Source organism: Zalophus californianus, chromosome 15, assembly GCF_009762305.2.
Source record: "Zalophus californianus isolate mZalCal1 chromosome 15, mZalCal1.pri.v2, whole genome shotgun sequence".
NCBI lineage: Eukaryota > Metazoa > Chordata > Mammalia > Carnivora > Otariidae > Zalophus > Zalophus californianus.
This window is the reverse complement of record NC_045609.1, coordinates 30,845,347-30,855,683: the sequence shown is the minus strand read 5'-3', so window position 1 is coordinate 30,855,683 and position 10,337 is coordinate 30,845,347. Positions and strand designations below refer to the sequence as shown.

Genomic DNA, 10,337 nt, shown 5'->3' with positions numbered 1-10,337 from the left:
AAGGGTCTTTGTAGGTGTAATTAAGTTGTGTGTCTGAAGATGAGCTCATCCTGGATTAGGTGGGCTTTAAATCCAGTGACAAGGCCCTAGAAGAGAGGAGAGAAGAAACAGATCCTGAGACCCAGGGAGGAAGGCCACATGAAGGCAGGGGCAGAGGTTGGGTTTAGGGAACCCAAGCGGAGGAGTGCCAGGAGCCACCAGAACCTGGAAGAGGCAAAGAGGGCGTCTTCTCTGGAGGCTTTGGAGGGAGCAGGGTCCTGCCGACAACCTGATTTCAGACTTCCGGCCTCCAGAATTGTGGGAGAATAAATTTCTGTTGTTTTATGTGACCATGTGGTATGGTGGCCCCGGGGAACTAACAGACTTTTCAAAAAATACTGCATCTTTCTTACCTCTTTACAGAGCACACACCGCATGCCAAGTGTGTGGCCAACAGTAAAAGCTCAGCAGGGGTTGGCTTCCACACTCACCTGTCGTGGTGGTTAGGCAAACTTCACAAGTGTCAGCCGTGGTCCAGCTCTGGGCACTCCCGGAGCTCCCGAAGTGTGCCCCCCTCTCTGACAACGGCCCCAGACTGCTGTGAGGATGGAGCTCTTCTCTCTGTTATCCTGGCCTCAGTTATTTTAAGTGGCCTGGCTCTGGAGGCTGGCCACCTTCTTTCTAGTGTGCTGCCCCCTATCACCTATGGCCTGGGGAGCCAGTGTTCCAAGCTCAGTGGGATTGCGTAAAAGAAGAACTAACAGAATCTAAGTGAGGAGCCGTGGGCCTTTCCCTTGAATGTATGAGCTTTGGGTTTTGGACTTGATGTCATCAGGATGATGCCAGAAGATGGGAAGAAGGGAGGCCTCATCTAGTGGGGTGGAGGCAAAGCCCCGGGGTACCAGCTGGGGGCTCTCAGGAATGTGGATGATCAGGACGAATGCGGACTTGCTATGGAGGGCACAGTGCTGGCCTAAGAGCTTGTCAGAGGACAGGGTTTCTAGAATGACTGAGATGGCCCACACCGGATTTGGGGAGGAGGCCCAGAAGGCCACCTAGAGGAAGTAGGAACTTGAAGGAAGAAAGAGCCTCAGGACAAAGAGACAATGACAGACAGTGAAGTGAGTATGGGATTTGAGTCTAAAGCCCTGGTTGGAATCCCAGCCCACTCACTGTTAGCAATGGGCAGATATCCTTTCAGACTTTTATATAGACATGAAGAAAACCTTATACTCTACTTTTTTATACTATCCTATTTCACTTAATATGTTATGAACATCTTTCCTTCTTAGTGAAATATAGATCTACCTTGTCATTTGAATTGCTACGTTAATTGCTTCCATTTTCTCATCTATACAATGGTTGTTATCTGACCTGCTATGTTCTTGGGCTTAGGGGAGGTTTAAATGAGAAAACTTATGGTACCACAGATCTGCGTTGGAAGAGGGGTCTGTGTGTGGCTCATGGACCTTAATTAGCCACCCTGCTCCAAGGAACTGCCTGGACCAGGGAAGGTGGGGGGACAGAGCAGCCTTCCTACAGCTCATCCATCAGCAATGACAAACCTGGCCTCAGCTGCTGAGCAACGGCAGGTTTGGAGCAGGAGCCCCTCCCTGGGCCCTTGGCACCCTCCTCTTAGGTCAACACACAGAGTGGGCTCCGTCGGCCAGGTGAGGACAGGGAAGATTAATGGAGCAGGTGCGGGCTTGGTGGAGGGGGCGGGCAATCACCTGGCCAGACAAGGTCCCCCCTGGAGACTGAGTGCCCAACACAGGCCAAGAACCAAAGCGGATGTCATTCAGCCTGGCTCGGGCTTGCCTGGAGGGGGGCTGGAGCCAGCTCTGCTGCCCATCCCGTCCCTGGCCTCACCTGGCCTCACCTGGCCTCATTCGGTCTCCAACGTGGGGGCCCACAGGGAGGCCCTCAGAGCCCAACCTGTGGCACTCAGCTTTAAAATAAATGTTTTTTTGTTTCTTTAACTTCCCAAGTAACTCACTGCAGAGAAGTGTAGATTAGCAAAATACTATAAATCACCCATTAATCTCACCACCATTGTCAACAATGTTAACATTTATGATATTATACCTCTATCTACACACACCAACACAAACACACACATACATATATATGGAGAGAAGAGACACAAAGAATTCACTCTATAGTTTTTGTCCTATAATCTTCTTTTAACACTTACATATTATGAACAGCCAAAGAATTATACATCTACTTCATTGTTTTAATTGCTACATATATTCTGAATGTTCAGGTACAGTATCATCATATATGTAATAAAAAAATCCCCTTTTGGATATTTAGGTCATGTCCAACTTTTGCCCTCTGTAGATAACACTGAGATGAACATTTTTATTATTTCTTTAGGGAAATGTCCTAGAAGTGAGACTGTTATGCCAGACGGTATGTGCTTTTTAAGGCTTTTGGTGCATACCGCTAAAGGTTTACCACTGTGTTCATTGGAGCTTGTGGATGGTCCCTCCTGCATTGGGGTGAGGGGGAGAGGCAGGAGCAAGGCAGCCTGTGGGCAAGAGGTTGGAAATGAGGCCAATCTAGCATGGATCCCACTGTCCAGGGGTTTGTCATCCAGCCTTCCCCCAACCCCCATCCCCAGGGAGAGAAGTCATTGAACGAGCAGGCAAGGAACCTCAAGGCTTGGGGGCCGGTACCTGGGAGCAGCACAGAAGTCAGATTGGAGGAGGAGAAAATCTCCAGGGGACATGAAGTCAGAGAAGACTTCCCAGAGTGGGTGAAATTTCCAACAGGTGAAGAAACGGAGGCTCAGAGTATCTAGTAATTTACTTGGTGGACACAGCTGGTGGGCAGCCAGGACTCAACCCCAGGTCTGTCTGGCCCTATAGCTTGTGAGACTTCCCTGGGCCAGGTTGCCACCAGAGCTGAGATTACTTCTCAGCATCACTCGGGATAGAAGTCCTTGGGAGTACAGCTGGGGTCCCCAAAGCTGGGGAGTGTGGGATCTGAGGCTGTGGAGATGGAAGGCAGGGCCTCTTACAGGCTCCCCCACCCCCTACCACTACCACCACTGTCCTTCTCGGCATGGGGCAGCCAGCTGGCGACCCGACCTTGTGCCTCTGACAATGATTTAACCACATTAGTGGAGGTTTGGGGGAGATTTGTAAAGCTGTCAACAGGTGAGGGACTTTAACTCCAGCCTTTTGGCTCAGCCACTAGTTGGGGGTGGGGAGGAACAGGACCCAGGGGACCTTCTGGTTCTGCTTGCATTTCCAGCATTGGAGTCCACCATGGGACACGAGGGACGCACTAAGCCCATGCAGTTCTGTGTCTCTTCCCCCACCCTAAATCCAGCTTCCCTTAGGGTAACCCCAGGCAGCTCCGAAATATTGTCACTCCTCTCCCCTGGCCCATGTAGGGAGAGCCCAATCAGCCACAGAAAATGGCAGAAATCACAGTGGTGAGGGAATCCAGAGACATGGGTTCATATCGCAGCCTCCCTACTGTCGGTACTGAGGCCCTAGAGCGAGTGCTATGGGGGCCAGAAGACAACACACATGAATGGTGGTGGCCAAGTGGAGACTATGGTCACCTGGAGAGGCCACATTCCCCTAAGGGGGCCAGCTGGGACTTAAGTCCATCTTCTCACTTGTAGGCATCAGTGAAGACTTAGAATTTCTTGAGAGAGCTGGACATTCGGATTTATATGTGAAATCTTCCCAATGTTACCAACTAACTAGAAAAAAATTCAAACACAGTGTAGGACAAACAAACAAACAAACAATTCTGAATGTAGCCTTAGGCTATAGTCTCTGGCCTAGACACAGAAATAATAAAGGCCAGAGGAGCCACTATTAGATATTGTCTAGCATAACCCTTTTGTTTTAGATGGAGAAACTGAGGGGGGCCTGGGTGGCTCAGTCGGTTAAGCGTCTGCCTTCGGCTCAGGTCATGATCCTAGGGTCCTGGGATCGAGTCCCACATCAGGCTTCTTGCTCAGCGGGGAGTCTGCTTCTCCCTCTCCCTCTACCTGCTACTCCACCTGCTTGTGCTCTCTCTCTTTCTGTCAAATAAATAAAAATTCTTTAAAAAAAAATAGATGGAGAAACTGAAGCCAGATTGACCAAGAGAGGCATAACTTGATTAAAGTCACATAGTGAGTTAGTGGCCTGGCTGGGCAAGGAATCCAGGCCTTCTGCCCCCAGCCTGTGACTTTGTCAGAACTTGCTTGGCTGAGGGGGGCCCCTGGGGAGACATTGGGGGTTCTGAGCAGCAGGTGAAAGGAGGAAAGCTGAGCCCCTCCCTTTTTGCCAGGCTCACCTAAGGCACCTTCCGTCCTCTATGAGCCCGGGGGTCCAGCAACCAGGTATTTCCTCTTCACCTCTGCCACCTCTGCTCCGGGACTCTATGTTCAAGCTCCTGTGAGCAACGACACAGGGCAGCTAGGGGAGGGGTCTAGCACCTTTGCTCCATCAGGGACTTGACTGACAAGCTACCCACTGTGGTATATGGCACAGGGGAGTATCTCCTCCACAAATACTGATTTTTAAACCAAGTAAGAAATTAGACAAAGAAGCAAGGTAGATAGAGACCAAATTTTGATTTACTATGGATGAAGCTGATTTTGAAGAACATGGTTCATGGCTGTGGGCAACTGGGCTTCCTAACATGGAAACCCAGAATTAGATTTACCAAAGAACTCACAGGCAATCCTGCACCATCATTAGCCTCCCCTAACCACAAGAGCACAGCAAAAATGCATGCACCTTGCAGGTAGGTTGCAGCCAGAAAAAGGGGCTGGGTCACTCAATCCTGACTCATCTATCAGGTAAGCCACTCAATGTTCCCTGGAGCAGAATGAAGGAGAGAGAGCAGAGAAACTGGGTGTGTTACCTTAATGGGGCTCATTAGACACAGAAGGAAATATTAAGATTCCATTTTATCTCTGCCTTTGGCTTAGTAGCTACACTTTTTATTCTCTTAGTGATTGCCTAAGGACTTACTTCCAGGAGGCTTGCTTCATACCACATTATCACCATCTGCCATCCCTAATATTATACCATCTCACATACAGTGTAAGAACTTTACAACACTACACTTCCATTATTCCCTTGCATCCTTGGTGCTATAGTTGTCATACATTTTCTACTGATATTATAAACCTCCAAATATAGAATTATTGTTTTTGTTTTATACAGTCAATTATCTCTAAAATATTTTATATTTATGCATATGTTTATCAGCTCTTGCTCTCATAATTTCTTTCTGTAGATTCAAAGTTCTATCTGGTATCATTTTCCTTCTCCTGAGGAATTTCCTGTAACATTTCTTAGAGAGCAGATCTGCTGGCAACTAATTCTGTCACCTTTAATTTGTATGAAAAAATAATTTCATTTTTGTTTTTGAAAGATATTTTCCCTGGGAATAGAATTCTAGATTAATTCTATTAATTAATAGAATTCTAGATTAAACTGCCACCCCTCCCCGTGGCAGTTTAAAGACATTGATTCACTGTCTTCCAACTTGCATAGTTTCTGATGAAAAGTCTGCTGTCATTATCTTTGTTCCCAGGTGCATGTTTTGTATGTTCTGTTTGTTTTTTCATTCTCTGACGGATTTCAAGATTTTGTCTCTATTGTTGGCTTTCAGCAATTTGATTGAATATTCCTTGGTGTGATTTTACTTGTGTTTATCCTGCTTGGGGTTCATTGAGCTTCTTTGGTCTGCGGATTTATAGTTTACATCAAATTCAAAACTTTTGGGGCACATGAGTGGCTCAGTTGGTTGAGCATCTAACTCTTGATTTTGGCTCAGGTCATGATCTCAGGGTTGTGAGATCGAGCCCTGCGTTGGGCTCCGTGCTGGGCATGGAGCCTGCTTAAGATTCTCTCTCTCCCTCTCCTCCTCCCCACCACACTTGCTCTCTCCTCTCTTAAAAAAAAAAAATTGAAACTTTTGCCCATTACTTTTTCAAATGTTTTTTCTGTCTCCACTCTCTCCTTCTGAGGCTCCACTTCCATGTATGTCAGACTATTTCATTTGCCTTATTGGTCACTGAGACTCTGTTGATATTTTTCTTAATCTTTTTTTCTCTGTTTGCTTCATTCTGGAAAGTTTCTAAGGCTATGTCTCCAAGTTCACTGAACTTGTCTTTAGCAGTGTCTAATTAGCTGTTCATCTTATGCAGTGAAATTTTCATTTCAAATACTATATTTCTCATCTCTAGGAGTCCATTTGGGTCTTTTTATCATTTATTTCTTTCCTCGTTATGTTCCTGTTTTTTCCCAAATCACTGAGCATAAGTATATTTGTAAGAGTTATTTTAGTATCCTTGAATACTAATTCCAAGATCTCTGTCATTTCTGAATATATTTCTATTAATTTATTTTTTTCCTTGTTAAGGGTAACCTTTTTTTGCTTCTTTGCACTTCTAGTCATTCTTGATTGGATGCAATGTAAATTTATGTTGTTGAGTACAGGATTTGGTTGGTAGTCCATTAAAGAGGGCTGGACTTTGTTCTGGCATGCCATTAAAAGACCAGTATAATCTTTCAGAGGCTTGTTTTAAAGCTTTTTAAAGGTAAGACTAGAGTAACCTTTATTCTAGAGTTAGTTTAGTCCCACTATTGAAATATGACCCTCTGGTATCTCTCATAGGGCTTCCCTCATTTGTTTCTCTTCAGTCAAAGATCATAATTCTGAGTTGCCTGATTTCTATTGTCTAAAAATTGTTGTGTCATATGTTTTGTCCAGTCTTCTAGGTAAATCCATCCCTGTTACTCCCTTGTGACTGAGAAAAGTCTAGAAAGAAATATTCGGAGTGAGGAAATGGGGCATCTGGTGGCTCAGTTGGTTAAGTGACTGCCTTTGGCTCAGGTCATGATCCTGGAGTCCTGGGATAGAGTCCCATATTGGACTCCCTGCTCAGAGGGGAGTCTGCTTCTCCCTCTGACCCTCCCCCCTCTCATGCTCTCTCTCTCTCTCATTCCTTCTCTCTCTCAAATAAATAAAATAAAATCTTTTTAAAAAAGAAAGAATGAGGAAATGTTTTGCCATTAACTGTTCCTACACAAGAGTGAGCAACAGTGAGGACCTGGACCATTTTAGGATCATACCTGTGCTCTGAGGGACGTTCTTTTTGATCATCTAGTTGCCAAGCTGTGTGGTGCAATGGACAAATAATGGATCAGGGATATAGTTCTGCCCCCTCACTGTAGTGACATTTTGTTTTGGTCTGCCCCACATCATTCCCCCCCTCTTAGCCATAACATCTGCTTTCCTTTGGAGAACTGCTCCTCCCTTATTTTATATGGTTCCACTTGGCTGCCAATCATAGTGCTCTGCCCTCTAGGCAACAGTGATGAGTGACCCATGCCCAGCCAATCAAAGCTCTTAATCTCCCTGCCTCAGTCATTGGTTAGGGATGATTACATGATCCAAGTTGGGCCAATCACATCCTTTCCCTAAGATTTTTACATGGATGCTAAGAGAGATAGCTTTTCCCGGAGTCATTGCCAGTCTGGACTGATACAAGCCTATAGTTTCCTGTGGACACATCCTTCTCCTCTTTTCATCTCTCCAGTAGAAGAGATCAAGGCAGAAAGCCTGAGGCAAAGAGCAGAGAGGGTCCTCGCAACATGAGTGATGTCCATGCAGTCCCAGAGGCTAGATGCACCCCTGCACTTTCTGTTTATATAATCCAATAAACTCCTTTTTCTACTGGCTTGATTCATTTTCTGTCACATTCAACCAAAAAAAAAAGATCTATTTACATACTGTTTGAGGTCTTGGTCTAGGTGTCTTCAAAATGCAGTGTGTATCCTCTAAGGGGTATACAAGATGATCCATTGGTGCATGGGAAGAAAGTATAAGATCTATTTATGAGTAGGCATTTTCCAGATGGAAAAGAGGATATCAGCATGGCAGAATAACATGTGTGACAGCATGGACACTAGAGTCCACCCTCCATGAAGGCAGGGCCAGGATCTGTCTCATGTTTATGTTTCCCAGCACTGAGCACAGAGCCTGACTCACAGGTGACATCAAAAAATAATTGCTGACCTTCCCATGATACCCAGAGAGGGGTCCATACAACATTGTTCTGGGTTCCTGTCATAACTTAAAGAGAAATTTCACAAGGTCCATAGCCCTTGATGTTCTGCAAATGAAGGAGGAGGATGTCCTCAAATTTCTTGCAGCAAGAACGCACTTGGGTGGCACTGACCTTGACTTCCAAATGGAAGGGTACATCTGCAAAAGGAAAAGTGATGGCATCTACATCATAAATCTGAAGACAACCTGGAAGAAGCTTCCGCCGTCAGCTTGCGCCATTGCTGCCACTGAAAACCCAGATGGTGTGAGCACCATATCCTCCAGGAATCCCAGCCAGCGAGCTATGCTGACGTTTGTTGCTGCCACCAGAGCCACTCCTACTGCAGGCCGCTTCACCTCTGGGACCTTCACCAACCAGATCCAGGCAGCCTCCCTGGTGGCTTCTGGTGGTTACTGATTCCAGGGCTAAACACTGGCCTCTCACAGAGGCCTCTTATGTTGACCCATCTACCATCGCTCTGTGGAACAGACTCTCCCCTGTGCTATGTGGACATTGCCATGCCTTGCAACAACAAGAAAGTTCACTCAATGGGTCTGATGTAGGGGATGCCGACTGAGAAGTTCTGCACATGCATGGCACCATCTCCCGTGAACACCCATGGGATGTCATGCCTGATCTCTACTTCTACAGAGAGCCTGAAGAGACTGAAGAGTTAGGACAGGCTGCTGCTGAAAAGGCAGTGACCCAAGGGGAATTTCAGGGTGAATGGACTGCCCCAGCTCCTGAATTTACTGCTACCCAGCCCAGGGTCTCAGACTGGTCTGAAGGCATGCAGGTGCCCTGTGCAACCATCCACCCCAAGGAAGACTGGAGTGCTCAGCCAGCCACTGATGAGGGCTCTGCAGCTCCCACTGCTCAGGACACTGAAAGGTTAGGAACAACAGAGTGGTCTTAAGCTGTTCTACAGACTCTTAAACAGAAAGGGGAAATAAGGTTGATGGGAAACAAAGGTTCTAAAAGTAATGAATGAACAAATGAATGAATGAATGAATGAATGAATATTTGCTGGGTAAATGAATGAATAAATATGCAAAGATGAGTGGTGTTTAAACAAGGGCTTGTAGTGGGGTGGAGGGAACAGAAACAAGTGGACATGGCAGGTAAAGAGCAAGTAATATGAGTTTCGGTGAGGGAAGGGCATGGAAATTTTTGGTAGGGAGATTTTTTTTTTTCTGGGAAGGCGGGGACACAATTCATCAGGGTAGCCTCACTGAGGACAGGAAGTGCAAAGATTAAAGGAGGGGAGAGAATTCAGCTGGAGTAAAATTCCTGAGTCAGGAGCAGGCCTGACCTATTTGTACAACAGCAAGGAGGCCGGTAAAACTCAGGTGGATGGGTAGGAGGCCATAGAGACAAGGGGAGGATGGCTGGATCCTGTGGGGTGTGTAGCCATTCTAAGGACTTGGGATTTACTCTGAGGGAGATGGGGCACCATTCCAGGGTTTCAAGCAGAGCTGTGGTCAGGTTTGCATTGGGAAAGGATCCTCTGGCCACAGCACAGAGAACAGGCTGAAGGAGGGGCAAGGTGGAACCGGAAGCCTGTTAGGGGGCCATTGGCAGTGACTGAGGTGAGAGAGGACAGCAGCTTGAACCAGGGTGCTCTGCAGAAGGATCTGTCGTGACCATAGAGGCAACTAAAATCCCTGGCAACGATAGGGTGCGAGAGAAGGAGGGGTCGGCCACAACCCCCAGGGTTTTGGGCCAGAGCAATGGGAAGGAAGGAGTAGCCACCAGCTGAGATGGGGAAGGGGATGAGAATCTGGTGTTATAGGTGTCCAGGAAGCTCTTCCAGCCCAGTCTCTGCCTCGGTGATTGTTTGGAGCCGCAGGACTGATGCTGGGACCTCTGGCACCGTCCCCGTCCCTGTCCCCATGTGTTCACATCACCCACCTAACGTCAGTGCCCTTGAATCAGTAATGTGACATCAGCTTGTCCTGCAGGAGCTTGAGTCTTCTCAGAGAACCTTCTTGGAAGGAAGTGGTGGGCTCAGCTTTTCCTAGAAAGACAGGTCCACCTTGTTCTGGAAGTCGGGAGCCCAAAATGTGTTGGCAGGACTGTGTTCCTTATGGAAGCTCTAGGGGTTTCCTTGGTTTTTCCAGCTTCTAGAGGCTGCCCCCATTCCTTGGTCTGTGGCCTCCACATCACTCCAGCCTCTGCTTCTAGTACCATCTTCTCTCTAGTAGGGAGATTTCTATGGTAAAATTTGGGTTAGAGGGCTCTTTTTGCAGAATGACCAAGCAGTGACACTTGCTAGGGGACT

At 46.9% G+C, this 10,337-nt stretch overlaps 1 pseudogene; it reads left to right on the top strand.

Annotated features, from left to right (window-relative positions):
- Positions 1–1,085: 1,085 nt before the first annotated feature.
- LOC113920537 lies at positions 1,086–8,972 on the top strand (annotated as a pseudogene).
- The last annotated feature ends 1,365 nt before the right edge of the window (positions 8,973–10,337 follow it).